Here is a 24,137-nt window from a genome sequence, read left to right as displayed (position 1 = left end):
ACTGCCAATGTGTTTACCTATGACCCTTTCTGACATGGGTAAGTACAACTTTAATTTACTATATGCTGGCTGGGTATTGTTTTTGTTATGTTTTATTTTTTTAATGGGCAAATGTGCTATTTTCCAGATCTGGATAATAAGGATTTTGACCATAACTGTACTGTATGTGTTGGGGGAGGGAGGGGGTGTACAATTATTGTATTGGTGTTTGTATTGTATTGTTTATTGGGGGTAGAGAGGGTGTGTGAAAGGGGTAGTTGCCCCGGGGTGGGTGGTTAGCCTCTTGGGTGGGTTGTGAGGGGGGTTAACCCTTTAAATACCATAGCGGTTACTACCGCTAAGGTAACAAAGGGGTTAAACCCTCCCGCAACCTTCCCAGTAGACCTAACCACCAACCTTGGGGCAACTACCCCCTTCACCCCCCAAGAAACCAGGTACTCCTGCCATGATATGGGAGAATTTAAACATGGCAGGGATACGGGCACCCCATAATGGGGCCTGTAACTTGGGAAGCAGGTGGTTCCCTTGGCTAAAATTAATGCAATTCCCGGTTTCTGCTTAGACCCGGATTGTACAGCTGACACCTGGCATCTGCCATTCATGGCTGAGCAGGCACGTGCTTACTGGCTGACACCTTCTACATGACAACATTTTCACTTGGGGCAAAAGTACGCCTTCATTAATACGCACCCTGTCCCAGAAGGCTCAGCACTCTTAACCGATTTGAAACTTTTTAAAGTGAGATTGAAACCCACCCCAGGACCTCTAACAGTCCTTGTATATTGGCAATAAATATGTCCAGCCCTACTTATGATGGATGCACCCATCAACTCTTTCTCAATGCACATCAATATCCTTCTGCCTTATCGCTCTGCGTCCACATGGAAGAATGCATTTATCAATGGATTTGTTCTCTTTCTTACTAGCCCTCTTCATATCCACACAGGTGTTAATATACATACAGTATGACCTTCTCGGTATAAGATCCAAAGACTTTTGCCAGCCCAAATGATTGTTGCCGAGGTGCAGTAGCATGTTTTGCTCCGATGTGGCTAGTGCTGGCAAAAGCTGCCTCAGCACATACCTCGCAGTCCCAGCTTAAACAGTGAACTTCTCATCCAGCAGACCTTATAGTCCGCCCTGTGCTCATTTACCAACATACAGTAGTGTGTGAACGAATCGCCTATCAGCAACTCTTTCCACAGCCTGGAAAATACAATATTTTTGTTAATCAGGGGTTGAAAAACAGATAACTGTTAATTAAAATAATTGCATTACAATGCCTTCAATTCCCCCCAAGATAAACTGACATGGCTGCATATTCTCTCTTGGTCTCCATTCTCTCTCCTATCCGTCTTTTTTTAAATTGTTTTATACGTCCTTCCACTCTACTCGTATGAATGACTTGTAAAGATCTGACCTCCGCCTCCCTATTCTCTTGATCCCATCTGTTGGAGCCTTTTCTCAGCTGCTGATGTCGCTGCCCCTATCCTGAACAAATATATGCCAAAGCAAGATGAGTTCATATTTCCTGCCTGCAGGAACAACTTAAAAACTTCCTGGAACTGATAGCGTGAGAGCGGTGTCAGATCCCTATGGACCAGGAAGGCCTAATTCTGGCACTTTTTTTTTAACTAACCTAACTGGGCATATCTTGCTCCCTTGCCCATCCAACTTTACCATGCTCCTTTATCAAGATTGGTTTTTTTTTGACTTATGTATTTTGCATGACATTGCACTACTTCTTATAATGACGTTTTTGAGAAGGAGTCCTGAGCTTTCATATGTTCTGGATGCTGATTGATGATCCACATTTATGAATGCTCAAAAGAAGACTAAAGATGAATGCCACTTTAAATAGATGGGATTCCCACTTGTGCCTGCATAATGAGCTGGTGACTCTTTTTAGGGAGCCAGTCTTCCCAGTGTCACAGCTCTCAACTATCAGCCTTCTTAATCTCACTCCTGCTCTAGTCTATGAGAACCCTCCTTACCACAAAGTCTTTGGTAGCGTCTATGCTACCATGAAGTTTAATAAAACATTTGATGCATGCTAGTATGGGAGCAACTCTGGTCGTTGATATCACTGATTGTTTCAGCATTTGTAGGAATGGCAAAAAAAATGCTTTTCTTCCTTTCCTTTTCCTTTTGCTGCAGTCCTTAAAGCTTGCAATTTCTGCGAGGCGTTGTTATATACCTTCAGGGCCGCCAACATAAATCATGGGGCCCAGGACAAATGAAAAGAGATGCCCCTCCCCCCCACCCAAACCCATAGCGCAACTACCACGGAATTTTTTTTTAGCGCACAACTTTTACCTAACTGTTTTCTTCTTATTGTAATACGGAAAAAAAACATTACAATGCAATCTGTTTTTTTTTATATATTTTCAACAAAAGACAAAGATACCCAATGCTACATCCAATGTGACAAAAGGCCTGGGGGGGATTCAATATGGGCCTGGGGGAGGGGGTTAAGTATGGGCCTGGGGGGGAGGTTAAGTATGGGCCTGGGGGGAGGGGGAGGTTAAGTATGGGCCTGAGGGGGGGTAAGAATGAGTGGGTGTCTGACTGCCTGGGTGACTGACTGCCTAGGTGGGTGACTGACTGCCTGGGTGGGTGACTGACTGCCTGGGTGGTTGGGTGGGTAGATTTACTGACAGCCTGGGTGGGTGACTGACTGCCTGGGTGGGAGACTGACTACCTGGGTGGGTGACTGCCTGGGTGGGTGGGTGACTGCCTGGGTGGGTGACTGACTGTGTGGGTGACTGACTGACTGACTGGGTGGGTGACTGACTGACTGCCTTTGACTGACTGCCGGGGTGGGTGACTGACTGACTGCCAGGGTGGGTGGGTGAGTGACTTCCTAGGTGGGTGACTGAGTAACTGGGTGGGTTAGTGGGTGGGTGGGTGACTGGGTAGGTGGGTTGAGTGAATGGGTGGGTGGGTGAGTGACTGGGTGGATGAGTGGCTGGTTGTGTGAGTGGCTTGAGTGACTGACCTTGACCAGGTGGGTGCTGCTTCCTGCTTCCTTGCCTCTAGACACTTCCCGCTACTATATGCCCGGGGCAGAAAGTATGCTCTGGGGGCATGGAGGCATGGGAGGAAGGCTGAAGGGGGGCGAGACTGGCAGGCTAATTCTGTGGCGGCTCCTGCTCAGGGCAAGAGACTGGTGCGGGGAATGCTGGGTTGGCAGACATGGACTTGGGGGAGTGGTGGGGCATGGGGGGAGCGCAGGGGTAAGTGGGGGGAGCGGGTCCACAAACAGCAGGCCGGCCACCCTGCTTTCCCTGAGCTTGCGCGCTGGGACCTCAGGGATTGGCAGCATTTTTTTTTTCTGAATTTTTTTTGTAAAACGGGCACGGCCGCGAAGGGGCCCCCTGACTCATGGATTCCAGGACCCAAACCCCGGCAGACCCCCACTGTTGGTGGGCCTGTATACCTTACCCTCTGGGTGCTTGATAGTAAGCTTGTAGGCCCACAATTTGACTGTTACAATGATGAGGATTAGATCCAGGAATGCCTAACTTAGGGCAAACATGTAACCATGCCTCGACGATCCAGTCCCCTTTCATGTAGGATCTAAGGGCTCTATGCAGAAAGCGCCGAAAAAGTGCTCTCGCAAAGTGTTCCCTATCGGCATGATTTTGGCGATTTGCCCTCGCAGTATTCAGTTAGGGCCGAATCCCTGCCGAATCCCTGCCGAATCACTGCGAAAGCAAAACGCCGATGAGCTGGTGATAAAAAAGCCTGGCTCCCGATAACCTGGCAATAGGCCGTTTCTGCCGATATGTGTTTGCAGCAGAGAGAGATCCGCCGCTCTCTCTGCGCAAACATCGGCAAAATAAAAATATATCAAAACAATTTTTACTCATAGTGTACATGTGCAGGGGGTCTTCGGAGTTGAACCGCATTGGTTTCAGGTCTGGGGACCCTCTGCTTCCCGAGATACAGGCCCCTTTATGAGGTGCCAGTATCCCTCTGCATTAAATGTCCCGATCACGTGACCGCGGAATGTAAACAAAGTTACATAGTTACATAGTTACATAGTAGATGAGGTTGAAAAAAGACTTCTGTCCATCAAGTTCAACCTATGCTAAATTTAGACAACAGATACTGTATCCTATATCTATACTTATTGATCCAGAGGAAGGCAAACAAAAAACCCCATTAAGGGGAAAAATTAATTCCTTCCTGACTCCAAGAATTGGCAATCGGATTAATCCCTGGATCAACATCCTTCCCATGTATACTTATTTGGTATATCCCTGTATACCATTCCCATCTAAAAAGATGTCCAACCGTTTTTTGAACAAATCTATTGTGTCTGCCATCACAGTCTCCATGGGTAATGAATTCCACATTTTAACTGCCCTTACTGTAAAGAACCCTTTGCTTTGTTGCTGGTGAAATTTCCTTTCCTCCAACCTTAAGGGATGGCCCCGAGTCCTTTGTACTGCCCGTGGGATGAATAGTTCTTTTGAAAGCTCCTTGTATTGTCCCTGAATATATTTGTATATAGTTATCATATCCCCTCTTAGACGCCTCTTTTCTAATGTAAATAAATCTAATTTAGCTAGCCTCTCCTCATAAGTTAGAATGTCCATCCCCTTTATTAATTTGGTAGCTCTTCTCTGCACTCTCTCTAGTTCATAATGTCTTTTCTTAGGATTGGTGCCCAAAATTGTACTCCATATTCAAGGTGTGGTCTTACTAATGCTTTGTAAAGGGGCATAATTATGTTTACTTCCCTTCCATCCATTGCCCGTTTGATGCAAGATAAGATCTTGTTTGCCTTTGCAGCTTCTGCATGACTTTGGGCACTATTGCTAAGCCTGCTGTCTGCAAGCACTCCTAAATCCTTCTCCATCAAGGATTCCCCCAATATATCTCCATTTAATTTGTAAGTCGCCTTTTTATTCTTGTATCCCAAATGCATAACCTTACATTTATCTGTATTAAACCTCATTTGCCATTTACCTGCCCACGTTTCCAATCTCTCCAAGTCCTTCTGAAGAGAAATTACATCCTGCTCTGATTCTATTATCTTACACAATTTAGTATCATCAGCAAAGATGGAGAGTTTGCTCTCGATCCCAACCTCAAGGTCATTAATGAACAAGTTAAAAAGCAGGGGTCCCAGTACCAATCCCCGAAGTTCTTCACTCACGACTTTAGCCCAACCTGAAAAATTTCCATTTATGACAACCCTCTGATGTCTGTTCTTTAACCAGTTTTCAATCCAGGTGCATATATTATTACTGAGTCCAATTTTCTTTATTTTGTACACCAACCTCTTGTGTGAAACCGTATCAAAAGCCTTTGCAAAATCTAAGTAGACCACATCAACAGCATTACCCTGGTCTCGATTCCTACTTACCTCCTCAAATAAACAAATAAGGTTAGTTTGGCAAGATCTATCCTTCATAATTTCCATGCTGACTATTACTAATAATTTTGTTTTCCATTAGGTATTCCTGAATATTATCCCGTATTAAATCTTCAAGTAGTTTCCCTACTATTGAAGTCAGGCTTACAGGTCTGTAATTTCCCGGTTGTGAACTAGCTCCCTTTATAAATATAGGCACCACATCTGCTTTACGCCAATCTTATGGTACTGAGCCTTTGGAAATGGAGTCCTTGAATATTAAATATAATGCTTTTGCTATTACTGAGCTTAACTCCTTGAGAACTGTTGGATGTATGCCATCGGGGCCAGGTGCCTTATTAACTTTAATTTTTTCAAGTCGCTTATGAACTTCTTCCTCAGTTAACCAATTGTTCATTAATATGGAGGTTGTGGCTTCCTCCTGCGGCACTACTATTGAACTTGATTCTTCCCTGGTAAACACAGAGGCAAAGAATTTGTTTAATATCTCAGCTTTTTCCTTATCTCCAATAATCTGCCTACCCATCTCACACTGAAACGGTCCTATATTTTCTTTTCTCATTTTTTTTTGTTATTAAGGTACTTAAAGATTTTTTTAGGTTGACCTTGCTTTCTATTGCAATTCTTTTTTCATTATCCATTTTTGCTAATTAATTTGATTGCCCTTTTGCAATTTTTGTTACATTCCTTATAATTCTGATACGATGTCTCTGTCCCTTCTGACTTAAAGAATCTAAACGACTTCCTCTTCTTGTCCATTTCCTCCCCTACCTGTTTATTTAGCCACATTGGTTTTGACTTATTTCTTTTATACTTATTACCCAAGGGTATACACTGATAAGTGTGCTTTTCTAACAATATTTTAAAGACTGCCCATTTATCTTCTACATTTTTCCTTGCAAAAACATCATCCCATTATATTACTACTAGATTAGACCTCAGTTTATTAAAATCTGCCTTTCCAAAGTTGAAGATCTTTGTTGAACCCAAGTAATCTGTTTTTTGATAATTTATTTCAAATGAGACCATGTTATGATCACTGTTACCCAAATGTTCCAGGACTTGAATATTTGTTATTACTTCTACATTGTTTGATATGACCAAATCCAGAAATGCCCCTCTCCTGGTTGGTTCCTCAATAATTTGGGTCATATAATTGTCTTTAAGCCCCCCCATAAACCTGTTTCCTTTTGTTGTAACGCTAATCTCATTGCCCCAGTCTATGTCTGGATAATTAAAATCCCCCATTATGCAAACATGACCCAGTTTTGATGCCTTCTCCATTTGCAAAAATATTTTAGCTTCCACAATCTCACAGATATTTGGTGGTTTATAGCATATTCCCACAAACATTTTCTTTATACTTTTACCTCCACTGCTAATTTCTATCCACAAAGTCTCTACATTTTCATCATTCCCTTCATAGACATCATCCCTTATAATAGGTTTTAGATCCGGTTTAACATATAAACATACTCTACCTCCCCTTCTATTTGGCCGATCCTTCCGAAAAAGAGAATACCCCTTTAAATTAACTGTCCAGTCATGAGTTTCATCCCACCATGTTTCAGTAATGCCTATGATATCATACTGCTCCCTTGCAGCTATTAATTCAAGCTCCCCCATTTTATCTGTCAGGCTTCTTGCATTAGCAAGCATGCATTTAAGTTTTTTTTCAGCCTGTACTATTATCTTATCTGCTCCTTCCTTTCTGCGCCCACTTTGTTTAGTCTTTAGAAGTTTTCTAGTATTATCTGTATTTACTATGGGTGTCTGACTGCTTGTCAAACTTGAACTTGCCCCCATTCTAACTCCATACCACCTTGTATCCTCATCTATTCCATTTAGTTCATTATCTGTTTCATTCCCCTCCCCCCTCCATCCTAGTTTAAAATCTCCTCCAACCTTTTTAGCATTCTACCCCCTAGCACAGAAGTCCCCTCTTCATTGAGGTGCAATCCGTCCCTAGAATATAGATGGCACCTCTCAGAAAAGGAGTCACAGTGCTCTAAAAACCCAAACCCCTCCTTCCTGCACCACTTTCTTAGCCATGCATTAACCTCCCTGATCTCTGACTGTCTCCCTGCGGTAGCGCATGGCACTGGTAGTATTTCAGAAAATACTACCTTGGAGGTCCTTGCTTTAAGCTTTTGGCCTAGATCCCTGTAATCATTTTTTAGGACCCTCCATCTTTCTCTAACTTTGTCATTGGTGCCAACGTGTACCAAGACCGCCGGGTCAATCCCAGCCCCCCCCAACAATCTGTCTACCCGATCCACAATGTGCCGAACCCGAGCACCCGGGAGACAACAAACTGTTCGGTTCATGCGGTCCCGGCAACAGATTGCCCTACCTACCTTCCTAATAATGGAGTCCCCTACCACCACAATCTTTCTTTGTATCTGAGCATCCCGAGTCCCCTCTGTGCTGGGGGAACTATTCCCCTGGCTGCTAAAGGAATTAGTCTCCCCCAGCCTTGCCATTTCTGCCCCAACATTCCCAATATCTTCACTCAACATGGCAAATCTATTGGGATGTGTCAGCTCAGAAACGACCTGCCTCTCCCTATTGCCCCTGCTTCCCCTTCTAACTGTCACCCAGCTACCTACCTGCTCCTCACTAACAGCAACCAAGCTACCTACCTGCTCCTCACTAACAGCACACCATCTGCACCACTAGTCAAAGCAAGAGCCTGCTCAGTGAGCTCTAATTCCCTTTCAAGATTGCCAATGTCCCTCAATATTGCAAGTTGCCTCTTAGAATCAGCAATCTCTGATTCTAAAGAAACCACCCGCTCATACCTCTCACAGCGGTATGCTCCTTAGAACTGCTGCTCCAAGTGCACATACATGTGGCAAGATGTGCATTGAGTGGCATTTTCAATCCTGCTCATTCTAGCAACTATGAAGTTTAGAAGTACTAACAGTAAACTGTACTTCAATAAACTATACCTTGTTTAACCGCTTCCTTGTTCAAACTGCTTCTGGTTCTAACTGCACACACTTTAAACAACCAGAACTTGAAATCAACCACCCATATCAGTAAGTACACACAAGCTCAGGATTCGTTAGAAGCCTCTGTTTAAATAGGGACACCCACCAGTTGTGTTAGGTTATCAATTAACTAACCCCACCCACTGCAGGTGTGTTAGGCCAACCAATTAACCAACCACACCCACTCTGCCTCAGGCAGGAGAAAGGGGAAAAAAAGTTACAGGCTTCAAATTACAGCACACTTTAAAAATAGATTAACCCACTGCACACTCCCAAAAAACAGCCTCCCCTGCTAGTATAACCAGTACTTCCCTTTCCTTCTGGTTCTAACTGCACACACTTTAACCAACCAGCACTTCAATCAACCACACATATCAGTCAGTACACGCAAGCAGTAAACAAAGCAGAGGGATACCGGCACCCCCTAAAGGGGCCTGTATCTCGGGAAGCAGGGGGTCCCCGGACCTAAAACCAAAGCGGTTCAGCTCCGGAGACCCTCTGCACATCTACACTATGAGTAAAACACACATATCAATAAACAAGCATTCCTTACCTTAGCGGCTATCTGCTATGTTAATTTAGCAGCCTTAATGTATTTTTAATAATATTGTGCGGGAGCAGGGTGCCCCTGAGCTGAACCGCATTGATTTGTGGCTCAGGGACCCCCTGCTTCCTGAGTTACAGGCCCCAGTATGGGGCATCGAGTGCCAGTGTCGCCGCCATCTTTATAGAGCCCACGTCGCGTCTTGGACGCTATAAAGATGGCGGCGACACTGGCACCGATGCCCAATTCCGGGGCCTGTAACTCGGGAAGCAGGGGGTCCCTGAGCCACAAATCAATGCGGTTCAGCTCAGTGGACCCCCTGCTCCCGCACAATATTATTAAAATACATTAATGCTGCTTCATTACCATAGCGGCTATCCGCTAAGGCAATGAAGGGGTTAAGGCATAATAGCATGTTTATTGGGGACAATTGCCCCCAATAAACATTGCAATAAACAACATAAACCCCCTGTGCCCCCAACAACCCCTATACCCCCATTACATATATCTCATCTTTGGGATGCACAGCAATGATACTAGAGGCCGGCGGGGGCCCTCAGGTGTTCCCTGCAGGCCTGCAGTACCAATTCAGTGCACCCCAAAAAAAAACAACAACACAAATACTTTACAATAAATACACCCCCCCTAAAACTTACAATACAGTAATGGGCACACTTACTATTATCCACAAATGGATAATAGTGAATGTGCCCATTTTAAATACATAAAGAACAATAAATACATTAAATACATATTGCACTCACCCTTGTCCGGCTGCCACGATGGAGGCCATCCTCATCTTCAACATGCCCCGTCCGATGCTGCAAAACATAAACAAGAATAAAAACAGCCAATGTAATGTCCCCTAACCCCTTAATCACCATAGCTTATTAATTGCTACAGTCATTAAGGGATTAACCTTCCCTCACTCACCACTCGGGAGGCCTACATACCCTCTGCCACTACCCCCCACCCTGTGAGGCCTAACCACCCTCACTCAATACCCAGCCAGGAGGCCTACCCACATACCCTTGGGGCCAATACCCCCTCCCCCCACCCCCAGTAGCCACAATAAAAACAATACACTGCCCCACAATAAACATCATTATATTTATTAAATACATAACCCACCCCCTGTGCCCCCCCATAAATACATGATTTATTATTTTACATACAGGGTTAATACCCCAGGCCCACGTGAGTCCCCGGTGGGCCTGATGGGTCACCTCACAGACCTACAGGTGTCTGGAGGCCTGTTGGTGGGTCCCGCCAGGCACCATGGTCCACCAGGTGGTCTCCGTAGGTCACCGTGGGCCACAATGGGGTCTCCACGGTAAGCCCGTGGATGTCTGGGGGGCCCCGAGTCAGACCTACAGGTGTCTGAGGGGCCTCGGGTGGTTCCCATTGGGGTCTGGGGACCCACGGGTGGTCCCTACGGGTCTGCGGTGCTCCCACAGATGTGGGGCCACCAGTTCTTTCCCGCAGCTGTCCCCCGTGGACCCGGCAGCGTGGTACCCGTGAGAAGCCCGAGGATACTGCAGGTGGTCTCCAGAGGTCTCTCGCAAACCAAAAGGAACCAAACCTGTATTTAAAAAAAATTAACCTGGCCTATACATGAAATACATCAATCCCCCTCCCCCCCCACAACACATACAGTACATGAATGTGCAAAATAACTATTATCCAGATAGGGATAATAGATTATTTGCCCATTATTAAACACATTAATTAGCATAATAAAATAAATAAAGTTCTACTCACCTCATCAATAGGAAGGCCCCTAGCCACCAAAATCCTTGTCCTCCATTGCCAACAAAATACATAGCCAATACATTGCAATTACATTCAGATATCAATTAACCCCTTAATCACCTTATCGGATAATAACCGCAAAGGTTATTAAGTGGTTAAGCCACCCTGGCGCGATACCCACCCTTCACCCATTCATTTGTACAGTGGCTTCATCATGTAACTATATATATACACATACCAGAAGAATGACCTAGGCACACGGGGAGACTTGCAGAAAAAAAAAACATTCTTTGCAGTGGACCTTTTTTCATTTATAGGGCAATTTTACACTTAGCATTTGTTTGCTAAAAATTCCCCTGCTTCAGCACAGTCTTGTATCAATTTTTACACTTTTCTGCATATACTCCATTCACAGCTGGTAGCCCTATGCGGTGTGACAACCTTTATTTGCAAAATCAGTACCACTCGTGGGTCACCATCTGTATTCACTGCTTCAGCGAAACTTTTGAAAACAACAAACACCTATCCCTTTTAAGGGCTGACTCACTTCTTGAACCATGACTATGGCTGGAAAGCAAAACCCTATTTCAATGACCATATTACGCTTTGTGATAGGAAAATAAAGTTTTAGCTGCTTCAGCAGTCTCTCTCCTCTTGGGATTGGGGCAAAGAATCCATCTGTGGTTTTGTAAGTTTCAATGCAGTGTAAGTTTCAGTGGTGTGTCCCTTTAACTCTAATCTCTGCTGCATGAGGTTTTTTTTTTTTTTTTTTTTTCTCAGACTGTTTTTAGGCAAAATGCATAAAAAAAATTTTTACATAAAAATCTCCGGTCCTTTTTAACTACAAGGACACCTCTTATCCCACTTCTGACACCATATGTGTAACACCAGGATAGTGTAACACAGTTTTAATCATAAATAAATAAATGAATCACAATAAGTAAAAAACACACACTTTGTGAGCTCTTTAAAAACAATTGAGAATTTCAGAGTCTCTCACACTCATATGATATAGCAATTCCCAGCTGGGCTTATAGCAGTCACTGATGACATATAGGTATTCCTACAGTATACACCTGAGTTGTTATCCTGGTGTATGGTATTTGTGTAGAAATACTGTTCAATAGCTGTGATACTCTCAGTACCAATAGGACCTATTGCAGTTCTCTCATGGTGAGTCTTATTCAGGTTTCTCACTGCACTTTCAGTGCTCCTAGTACTCACTGTACTTGCGAGACTTTAAAGTCCTAGTATTTTGTTTCCACACACACGGCGTGTGTCACTGCCACAGCTCTCCAGCTCTCCAGCATTCAGCAACCAGTTCCTCCATCCTCTATGCTCCTCCGGTACCTCCATCAGACGTGGTGACATCACTGAGCTCTCGCGTGAGCACTGCACTCCCACGTAAAAACAGCTGTCTGTGGGTGGGTTTTCTGGCTATGCACCTTAACCCTGGCTGTGCTCAAAGCTGTGACCATGCAGCAAGCTTAAGTCTATAGGGAACCATGTTAAAAATGGTTTTTGAAGCAAAAAGTGGCACTGTGTGCTCATTTGCCAGAATCCCTTGCTGCAGTGGAAGTGCTGTGTGCTGGGTGATAATGGTTGAAAATATGGTCTGCTTTCCGCCTACGGTAGCAGGTCTACCCTGTGGACTAGACTGCCTCCCGGGAGGTCCCTTTCAGGTTCAATGTGCTGGACAGGATAGCTGGACAGGCGCCTGGAGACAAGTGAATAATTCGGACACAAGGTATCGTTCTCACTCACTGGTCTGATTTAATAGACATATACATCAGTTCTTATAGCTTTTTCGGGGTGTTGTCACATAGTTACAATTCATTCAGGTTGCCGAGGTGCCATGTACTGCACCGACACACTTTATTCGAGCAAATGCCTGGTTTGTACCTGGCAGAAACCTGGAATCCGCCACTGCTCACCTCTTGCATGCTTCGTTGCGCTTGCCTTCCCAGCCACGGTTCATGCCTGGCTGACGGGGGCCTGATCTTGTTAAATGATAATGAGAATGATTTACTAGGCTGCGATGTTTCGATTGTCCACCAGATGGCATAAACTCATGACTTAAGTAATGTGTGGCCTTTGCAAGTTGTTTCGTTTCCAAAAAAAGTTACTTTATCCCAGTACAGTATGCTATTGTGTAACTTGTCCTTGAGACTGAAGGAATAGTTGCAAAAAATGTATCAATTTAGGCTTTACATACAGTAATGTATTAAATAAAGACAAAGATCATTTTCACTTACACTATTCTACAGAGACATGAGTGAACAAGTGGAGCCCGTGTTCCAAAAACCTGACAGAAGTTATGCTTATTTGATATGGGCCGCTATAAATGCAACAGAGGATAAGATGGCAACAGTTGTTCAAATTTATCAGTATTTTATCGAAAATTATGACTTTTACAGATTTTCGCCAACTCCTCATTTGTGGAAGCATGCAATAAGGAAAAGGTTATGTAGTGACCCCTGTTTTCACCGTATTGAGCCCCAATTTGTTGGAGGGTATTGGTGTGTGTCACAGGGTTTTTCCCGTATCTATGATAATGGAGGCGGCAAAAGGCGAAGGGTCGTGTTAAAACGAAATAAGAAGCGACAGTCCCTGCCAAGCAATGCGCCAGAACCAGAACCAGAACCAGCAGCAGCACCAGCTTATCATCATGGTCCCGCCGTCGGTGACAAATCTGAGATGGATTTCGCAGCCAGTTTTGATGAAGCTTGCATGTACCTAAGCGATTTCCCGCTGACTACAGGTGGGCTAGTCCCTCTGCAAAATGATGAAAGCTGGACTGGAAGTGGGCCGGCGCCAGCGCAAGCTGAATGGGAAATTTAGTAATACTGTACTGTACAGTATGGTGAGTACTGTATTTTTGCCGTATTATTTTGGTGGGGCTGGCTGGGAACTTCTTTAGGGGGCTGACCATTACTGTACATTAAAACTTTTCATTTTGTTTTTCCTCAGAAAAGAAAACGGCTAATGGGGGGATTTCGATGGATTATATTGTACTGTATGCTGATGTTTTCCGGCCATACAGTATACTGTGTAATAAACCCGAATAAATAAAACTACTGTATGCATTTATTCTACAGTACATGTTCAGTAAATTACTGCACATACTGGGGGCGAGATGTGTTTGCAGCAGAGAGAGATTTAATAATATTGTACAGTGAGCAGGGGGTTCCCTGAGCCAGAAATTAATGCTCAGGGAACCCCCCTGCTCCTGATCAATATTATTAAAAATACGGAAAATGCTGCGTCATTACCATAGCGGATAGCCGCTAAGGCAATGAAGGGGTTAACCCACCGTGCCCGCTTTATTGTGTGTAGTGGGGATGGGTGAGGGGGGTATTTGGCCCTTGGTGTGAGTTTAGGACTTGCGGGAGGGGGGGGGGGTTGCGGGTGCACTTAACCCCTTCACGATCGTAGCAGTTAATACCGCTACGGTCATGAAGGGGTTAAGCCCTCCCGCTACCCCCCCCCCCCCCCCCCCCCGCAAGCCCTCCCCAACCATCGTTGGGGCGAATACCCCATTCACCCACCCTCCCGCTACCCACAATAAAAAAATACACACACACAGCAGCCGCCAAAAAATAAATAAATAAATGACAATAAATACATTGGAAATACATTTTTATTGATAGTGTAGATGTGCAGGGGGTCTCCGGAGCTGAACCGCGGTGGTTTTAGGTCTGGGGACCCCGTGCCCCCCGAGATACAGGCCCCTTTAGGGGCTGCCGGTAGCCCTCTGCTTGGTTTAAAGGTCCGATCACGTGATCGCGGCCTGTAAACCAAGCAGAGCAGAGGGATACCGGCACCCCCTAAAGGGGCCTGTATCTCGGGGGGCACGGGGTCCCCAGACCTGAAACCTGTGCGCTTCAGCTCCGGAGACCCCCTGCACATGTACACTATCAATAAAAATGTATTTCAAATGTATTTATTGTCATTTATTTATTTATTTATTTATATTTATTTATTAATTGTGCTGCTGCTGCTGCAAGTCGTAAACTCACACCAAGGGCCAAACACCCCCCTCACCCCCAATAAAAAAAATTCACGCACAGCAGCCCCACAATTAATAAATAAATCTAAATAAATAAATAAATAAAATCTATGTAAAACCCCCTCCCCCTATTCTCGCTTTTAAAACGCCCTGCCTTCTCTCTAATCTATGTAAAAAAAAACCTCCCCCTATCCCCCTATCCCCCTATTGTGTGTGTGCGTTAAGCTTCCCTGCAAGCTATGTAAAAAAAAACCTCCCCCTATTGTGTGTGTGTTTAAATCTGGCTGGCCTGTGTTTCTGAGTGCTGAGTGCTCTGCGTTTAAAGGTCCCGATCACGTGATCGCGGCCTGTAAACCAAGCAGAGCAGAGGGATACCGGCACCCCCTAAAGGGGCCTGTATCTCGGGGGGCACGGGGTCCCCAGACCTGAAACCTGTGCGCTTCAGCTCCGGAGACCCCCTGCACATGTACACTATCAATAAAAATGTATTTCAAATGTATTTATTGTCATTTATTTATTTATTTATTTATATTTATTTATTAATTGTGCTGCTGCTGCTGCTGCAAGTCGTAAACTCACACCAAGGGCCAAACACCCCCCTCACCCCCAATAAAAAAAATTCACGCACAGCAGCCCCACAATTAATAAATAAATCTAAATAAATAAATAAATAAAATCTATGTAAAACCCCCTCCCCCTATTCTCGCTTTTAAAACGCCCTGCCTTCTCTCTAATCTATGTAAAAAAAACCTCCCCCTATCCCCCTATCCCCCTATTGTGTGTGTGCGTTAAGCTTCCCTGCAAGCTATGTAAAAAAAAACCTCCCCCTATTGTGTGTGTGTTTAAATCTGGCTGGCCTGTGTTTCTGAGTGCTGAGTGCTCTGCGTTTAAAGGTCCCGATCACGTGATCGCGGCCTGTAAACCAAGCAGAGCAGAGGGATACCGGCACCCCCTAAAGGGGCCTGTATCTCGGGGGGCACGGGGTCCCCAGACCTGAAACCTGTGCGCTTCAGCTCCGGAGACCCCCTGCACATGTACACTATCAATAAAAATGTATTTCAAATGTATTTATTGTCATTTATTTATTTATTTATTTATATTTATTTATTATTTGTGCTGCTGCTGCTGCAAGTCGTAAACTCACACCAAGGGCCAAACACCCCCCTCACCCCCAATAAAAAAAATTCACGCACAGCAGCCCCACAATTAATAAATAAATCTAAATAAATAAATAAATAAATAAAGACATGAAGAGAAATAAATATATACTGTACAGTATATACACTGTATATATATATATATATATATATATATATATATATATATATATACAGTATACATATATACACTGTGTATATATATATATATATATATATATATATATATATATATATATATATATATATATATATATATATATATATATATATATATATATATATATATATACATACTGTATGTGAGTGAAAAGAGAAAAAAGTAACCCGTATGGGAGCACTCAGGTATGCAATTGATATATTTGTTTATTTATTTGACACAGTGCAAAAAGGGATGAATAAACAGTACATGATTTAAAAACACTTAAAAAAGAGGCATGGACCCTTAAACACTAATGAACAGCACTAGGGAACGACACACACTGTCAACCCTAAACATGAAAAGGATAGTGACTCAAAAAACACTAGGGAGAATCAAAGTGAATCACAATACAGTAGGTTACTGGGTTTAAAGGCACCTACAGTATACAACGCTAAGGATAATGCACACTACAATACCAAAAAGTATTTTAACCAAGCAAGTAAACCAAAATCAATATATACTGTAAGTAACAACCAGAAAAGACAATTTAAAACCAAACTAACCCTTACAATACCAAGGATTACATCTATCTAATTGTAAAAAACCTTATACATTATACACAGCATTGTTTAAAAACCCCTTCCCCCCTAATGTTTGTGTTAAGCAGATTACACTGAAGGGAGAGAGATATAAAGGCCTAAAGCCCCTTCCCCCCCTAATGTTTCTGTTAAGTAGATTACACTGAAGGGAGAGAGATATAAAGGCCTAAAGCCCCTTCCCCCCCTAATGTTTCTGTTAAGTAGATTACACTGAAGGGAGAGAGATATAAAGGCCTAAAGCCCCTTCCCCCCCTAATGTTTCTGTTAAGTAGATTACACTGAAGGGAGAGAGATATAAAGGCCTAAAGCCCCTTCCCCCCCTAATGTTTCTGTTAAGTAGATTACACTGAAGGGAGAGAGATATAAAGGCCTAAAGCCCCTTCCCCCCTAATGTTTCTGTTAAGCAGATTACACTGAAGGGAGAGAGATATAAAGGCCTAAAGCCTTACCTGCATTGGTAAACCCTCCCTGCATTGGTAAACCCTCCCTGCATTGATGTCGTGTAGTGTACAGTATGTAAATGTGGGGAGGAGGGGGGCCCAATGTGCATAATGTACTGTGAGGTCTAACCACCCTCACCCCCTACCCACATACTGTACCGTTACCCCCCCCCCCCCCCCCCATCCTGGCCATGGCCCCTCACGCACAGCAGCTCCACAATTAATAAATAAATCTAAATAAATACATGAAGAGAAATAAATATATACTTTATATATAAATGTGAGTTTATAACTAAAATAAAGAATATTATTTCTAGGGGCCCTAGAACAGAAGTTCCCACGCCAATTTCGCGCTCATTGCTCTTTTTTTTGCTCTTTTTTTACAATTTTGCTGGTCTTGCGGCTTTGCAGTATGCAAGCAAAAAGCGCAGTGTATGAAGTCTGGGTGAGCGCTTTCCACATTTGATGCCTACGGCACCTTCCCATTTCTACACACTTCAATACCTGCACAGTTGGTAGCGCTTTCCATCCCAGCTACCATTCTGGATTTTCACCTCTCACAGGCCATTCTTGCCCGAGTCTGTCCTATCAGACAGGGGCATTAACCTGTATCCACACCACCTGGACAATTTCTCTCTGTCAGAGACTTGTGCTATTTATTTTATATATTTTTGTGTAATTATTCATGCAAATTTATGCTCATTTCATATGTGGTTTTCAACATAAAGTGGCTGCTGGGCCTGATCCTAACTCATACAGTATACAGTAGCGCTTCCCTGTTTGTTTGTTTATTGCAAGCAAAAAGCAGTTTGTAGTACTGAGTGTGAGATAAATTACTGTACTGTATTTATCAGTGTTGATCAAAGAGAGTTGATCAGAAGGATTCCCCTTATATACAGTACGTAGAATTAATAAAATTGTATTATTTTCCGATATCCGCAGTGATTCTGGTCAACCTGACAGATTTTTAGTAATACAGTATACTGCAAGACCATGTGTTGTCTACCCTTTACTACAGTATACTGTACTGTATGAATGACAATAGAGTGCTGTATACTTTATAAGGGGAATCCTTCTGATCAACTCTCTTTGATCAATACTGATAAATACAGTATCATATTTATACCCCTTTAGCACCTGTCGTTCCATCCTATGCACCCATTTACTGTACAATGGTGATTGCGGTCGTATTCACGTACTTTATGTGAGATAAATTAACCAGTTCTTTTATTGCTGAAGTCGCCACAAAATACTTTTATTTACAAATACAGTACAATACAATGGTGAAACATTTCAAGTTAACAGCAATTCAAAACATCAACACACAATAATACATACTTTACAGTACTGTATACTGTACTAGTATATTTGGGCCTTGTCTTTGGGGGTTTATTAATGCAATTATTAGGGTGACCTGGCGTTGGAAATACTGACACAGTACAATCCTACAGTACAGCTACACCACCCACCCCCTCCCTTAGAGTTTTTAATCCCTCCCTGGCCAAGCATCAATCGTCTGGCTAATCCAATCCAAGCCATTGTTTTGTTAAACTGGCCCTGGGCTGTTCAGAACAGCCACTGCTTCTAAATTACTGAAAATATACAGGATAAATATACAGTGATGTGAAATAATCCTTTCTGTGTGTCTGAGAGTGTTGAAAGTCACCAGGTCCTCATCTAGTAGAGTACATTCTCGAATACCTTTAGAATAAAAATACAGTATATATAAATATACAGTATAAATATTGCACAGTATACTGTAATGTTAAATAACCCATCCTGTTCTTTTTCCCTTCATACTGTAACAGTATCCTCATTGTGTCTGCGGTACAGTAGTTCATTGAGAGAGGAGAGGTTTTGTGTACATCATTACTGCTGTTTATATACTGTACATTTGACTGCACAAGCAGATTTGACGAACACAAGGCCCCCCCTCCCCTCTGGTGCACCCTTTTTCCTGGAACGACAAGAAAACAAAAACTTTGTTCAGTTACTGTACTGTACTGTATGTGCGTACTGTATTATGGTAGACCTACTGTACAGTAGGTGGCTGGTGCAGCTTTCTCTGGAAAGAAAAAATGGAGCAGTTAGTAGGCAGTTACTGTAGTATGTCAAACTAGTCTACTGTACTGTATACTGGAACTACTGTAAACTCTGACTATTGGGAAAGCTAAAATCTGTGCCATACTTACCTGTATCATAGTGTACCTACTGTACAATACTACAGCACTGTACTACTTTCCTGATGCTTGTCCATTGCGCGCGATGACAATGGGCAACACAGTGGCAATATGGTCTATATATTTATTGCATCGTTCCTCGGTGAGTACATCGTTCCAAAAACTCATTATGGCTGTATACAACTCGTCCTTCTTGGAGGGTTTCGCCACTTTACGGATGTGGTCCTTCAGCTGATGCCAGACCATTTCGATCGGATTGAAGTCTGGTGATCTGTGATTGGAAAGAAAGGACAATTAGTTTAAGAGATACAGTACACAGTAAAAACAGTGGGGAACATATAAATGGGACACGGTCTACTACACTTACTCCGCTGGCGTCTTCACCCAGTTGATGCCGCGCTCAAGGATATGCGCCGTCGACGCGGTGTGCTTGGGATCATTGTCCTGGTAAAAGCGATGACCATTGGGAAAGTCTTGTGTGATGTATCGCACTATCACGGGCACAATGTTGTCTTGGAAGAAATCTTTATTCATGATTCCTATAGCAAGAAAAGAAAAGTGCTCAATAGTACAGTACAGTGCATACGGTAAGGCAACACTAGTCAAGTACAGTGCATTAGGCGGCATTATATTTGAGAAATTGTACCTTCAAAGACGACAATGCATCCCGGTCCACGCCTAGAGATGGCACCCCACACATGCAGCTTCACAGGGTGTTTTGGCCGTGGCTTCAAAGTTATGCGGCCTTTTTTGTGGAACGCAAATCTTGCAAATCTCTCCAGCGACACAGTAGACTCATCAGTGAAGATGCAATCCTGGAAAGTCTCACCGCTGTCGATCCATGCCTGGGCCTGGAGCACTCTTTTGATTTTGTTTGCGTCCCGTATCATGGGGTACGCTCTGTAATGACAATGAATAAAAAATGTTAGCGTCACAGCGCAGTACAGTTTGCAAAACAACATTTTTACTTTACAGTACAGTACCTCCTGTACTGTCCACTACTAACCTCACACGTCCATATTTCCATCCAATTCTGCGTCTCATCTTCTTTATGCTGCTCTCGGATACAGTCAGATTGTGGTTTTCCTGAAGAGTGTTTTTAACCCTTAATGCGCTCCTCTCATCATTCTCCTCACTTATTCTGTCCACCAGAAGAGTAGTCTCCCTACAATGCAAAGAAATTATATTGTGTTATTAATATGCAGCAATATAAAATGTATACTGTATACTGTACATGTAATGTTGTAATATACAGTAAATATAAATATACAAAAAATGTATACTGCTGTACTATAAATATAAATAGACAAAATATACAGTATACAGTACTGTTGTAATATAAATATACTATATAAATATACTGTTGTTATACTGTATCATAATAAATACACATCATATACTGTATATTCCGTTGTCAGATGAATTGCAATATACCAAAAGTGTATACTGCTGCACAAAAAATATAAATTGACCACACATACAGTACACTACAGTATATACTGTTGTAATATAATAAATATACTATATAAATACGGTATACTGTTGTTATATCATAATAAATACACATCATATACTGTATATTCCGTTGTCAGATGAATTGCAATATACCAAAAGTGTATACTGCTGCACAAAAAATATAAATTGACCACACATACAGTACACTACAGTATATACTGTTGTAATATAATAAATATACTATATAAATACGGTATACTGTTGTTATATCATAATAAATACACATCATATACTGTATATTCCGTTGTCAGATGAATTGCAATATACCAAAAGTGTATACTGCTGCACAAAAAATATAAATTGACCACACATACAGTACACTACAGTATATACTGTTGTAATATAATAAATATACTATATAAATACGGTATACTGTTGTTATATCATAATAAATACACATCATATACTGTATATTCCGTTGTCAGATGAATTGCAATATACCAAAAGTGTATACTGCTGCACAAAAAATATAAATTGACCACACATACAGTACACTACAGTATATACTGTTGTAATATAATAAATATACTATATAAATACGGTATACTGTTGTTATATCATAATAAATACACATCATATACTGTATATTCCGTTGTCAGATGAATTGCAATATACCAAAAGTGTATACTGCTGCACAAAAAATATAAATTGACCACACATACAGTACACTACAGTATATACTGTTGTAATATAATAAATATACTATATAAATACGGTATACTGTTGTTATATCATAATAAATACACATCATATACTGTATATTCCGTTGTCAGATGAATTGCAATATACCAAAAGTGTATACTGCTGCACAAAAAATATAAATTGACCACACATACAGTACACTACAGTATATACTGTTGTAATATAATAAATATACTATATAAAACAGTTTTCTATATTTTTTTTGGTTAAGTTTTATAAATACAGTATACAGTACTTACGCATTTGTTACCCTTGGTGCCTTTTTGCGGTCTCTGTTTTTTCCTTGTGCATGATAGCACACAGTGCTTGATGGCACAACGAGGCCAGAAGCAGTTAACCAGCGCTGGATATCTGCAATTCGTTGTCCGCTCGTGTACATCTCCTTCATTCTCATGCTGAGATCCTTTGAAATCTTCTTAACAGGCATTGCTGCGAGTACTGTAGAAAGAAATACAAACACAAGAATGTGTATTCGATGTTTAGTCGATGTGTATTCAATGTGCAGTGAATCCACAAAATGGATGGTGTATTTATATGTTAATGACTCACATAACAGACCACCCACGTTCAACACCTGTACCTGGCCACCATGCATAAAAGGTTGTACACGTTGCATAGCCCACCACTTGCTGATCTTTATCTGAGGCATTGTCCAGATACTGCATTGTGCCTCCCGCTTACATGGAGCATCCCCGGTTCTATGGACGAAAGAATCATCTCACCTCTGCTGTGCCTGCCACACTGAAAAAGAGAAAGGCAGTTACCGTTCCCAAGCCAAAGGCAAAGCGACAGGCTAAGGCCAACAAAGAAAACCTTCTGCTGACCCCAAAGGCTAAGGCTTTTAAAACACGTCAGCCTTATTATGTGAAGAAGAAATACGGTACTGTGCTCGGTTCGCAAGACGCATGGCAGCCAACTCACCGAATCCGCAGACCACTTGCTCCCATATGCTTCGACGACTCTGCTGTAGCTGTCCCGGAAATCTTCAGCCCGGCTTCTCCACCCCCATCTTCTCCGGTTCCATCTGAAGATGCTGCTGCCTCTGAAATCAACGGGTCACTGTCTCCTTTGCTCTTGGACGACTCTGCTTCTCTCCCGGAAATCCAGCGGTCACCTTCTCCATCCCTCTTCCACCACGCTGCAGCTTCTCCTGTACCGGGCATCCCCAGGTCACCTCTTCCACTCTCCATCGATGCCGCTTCTCTCCAGGGAACCCCCATCTCATCCTCCGTTGCACCCATCCCCCCAGATCTCCAGATGCCATGCACAAGCAGCTCGTTGGACCGGATCCTGAATGGGCTAAGTGTGGATCTCCCCGGGAATTCTAGTGTGCTGGCAAAGCTAGATCTGCTTCTGGAGTCGGTGCTACATATGGAGCAACGGCTGGATCAACGGATGCTACATATGGAGCAACGGATGGATCAACGGATGGACAAGATAGAGGCAGACATAGCGGGCATACATTATTTGCTCGGTGTTAATGCCCCTGTTTCCCCGACGCTGGAGCAGGGGGGTGACATGGATGTGATGCATGGTACCTTCGACCCCCTTCCATCACCAAGCACACCCCCTCCACCAGAAGATACAGTGTACTATGCTATTGAGGAGGACATGACAACCCCATCTAGACCACGCCAGGAGACAACCCGGCGACCACTACCGGAGGAAAGCTTCCTCCCAGACACCCTACCATTGCCCATCGCCTCAAGTACACCCGCTCCCAAAAGACTTCCTACACCCGCTCGCATACAAACAGTGCCCGACATCTCCCTGTGCGATCTGACACCGGCGCTGAGGGAGAAGTATAGGGTGAGGAGTGCTGGTATACCACACAAGTATGCCTTGATCATATTTAAACACCATGTTCCCTACACATTGTACTGCGAGTGGGTGTTCAAAGTGAACTATGATGGGAATCGCCAAAAAAATGCCCTTCCTGCCAATTTAAGGAAAAAGATTGTGGAAGAAATGCAGCGCTATTACCCTGTTACAGATCCTGTAATGAGAGGCGTTAGAGACTGCATTAATGGCGTTTTGCGCCATGCAAGGCATCGGCCATGGCTGGAAAATGGGGAGGACTTTCAGTGAGACCATACTGTAATGTTGTGCTGTACTGTACAGTACATGTTTTACCCTATAGTACCTGCTGTACTTAAACAAAGGATACTGAATGTTGTTGTGTGTTGCACGGTTTTTGTACTGTATTTGTAAATAAAAGTTTTTAGTGGCGACTTCAGCAATAAAAGAACTGGTTACTTTATCTCACACACAGTACTACAAACTGCTTTTTGCTGCCAGACTGCAAACCCGCAAGACCAGCAACATTGTAACAAAAGAGCAATGAGCGCGCAATTGGCGTGGGAACTTCTGTTCTAAGGCCCCTATAAATAATATTCTTTATTTTATTTATAAACTCACATTTATAAACCCCGTCACCCACCCTCCCGCTACCCACAATAAAAAAATACACACACACAGCAGCCGCCAAAAAATAAATAAATAAATGACAATAAATACATTGGAAATACATTTTTATTGATAGTGTAGATGTGCAGGGGGTCTCCGGAGCTGAACCGCGGTGGTTTTAGGTCTGGGGACCCCGTGCCCCCCGAGATACAGGCCCCTTTAGGGGCTGCCGGTAGCCCTCTGCTTGGTTTAAAGGTCCGATCACGTGATCGCGGCCTGTAAACCAAGCAGAGCAGAGGGATACCGGCACCC

This window comes from Ascaphus truei, chromosome 5 (assembly GCF_040206685.1).
Source record: "Ascaphus truei isolate aAscTru1 chromosome 5, aAscTru1.hap1, whole genome shotgun sequence".
NCBI classification, from domain to species: Eukaryota; Metazoa; Chordata; class Amphibia; order Anura; family Ascaphidae; genus Ascaphus; species Ascaphus truei.
Note: the sequence above shows the minus strand (reverse complement) of the source record.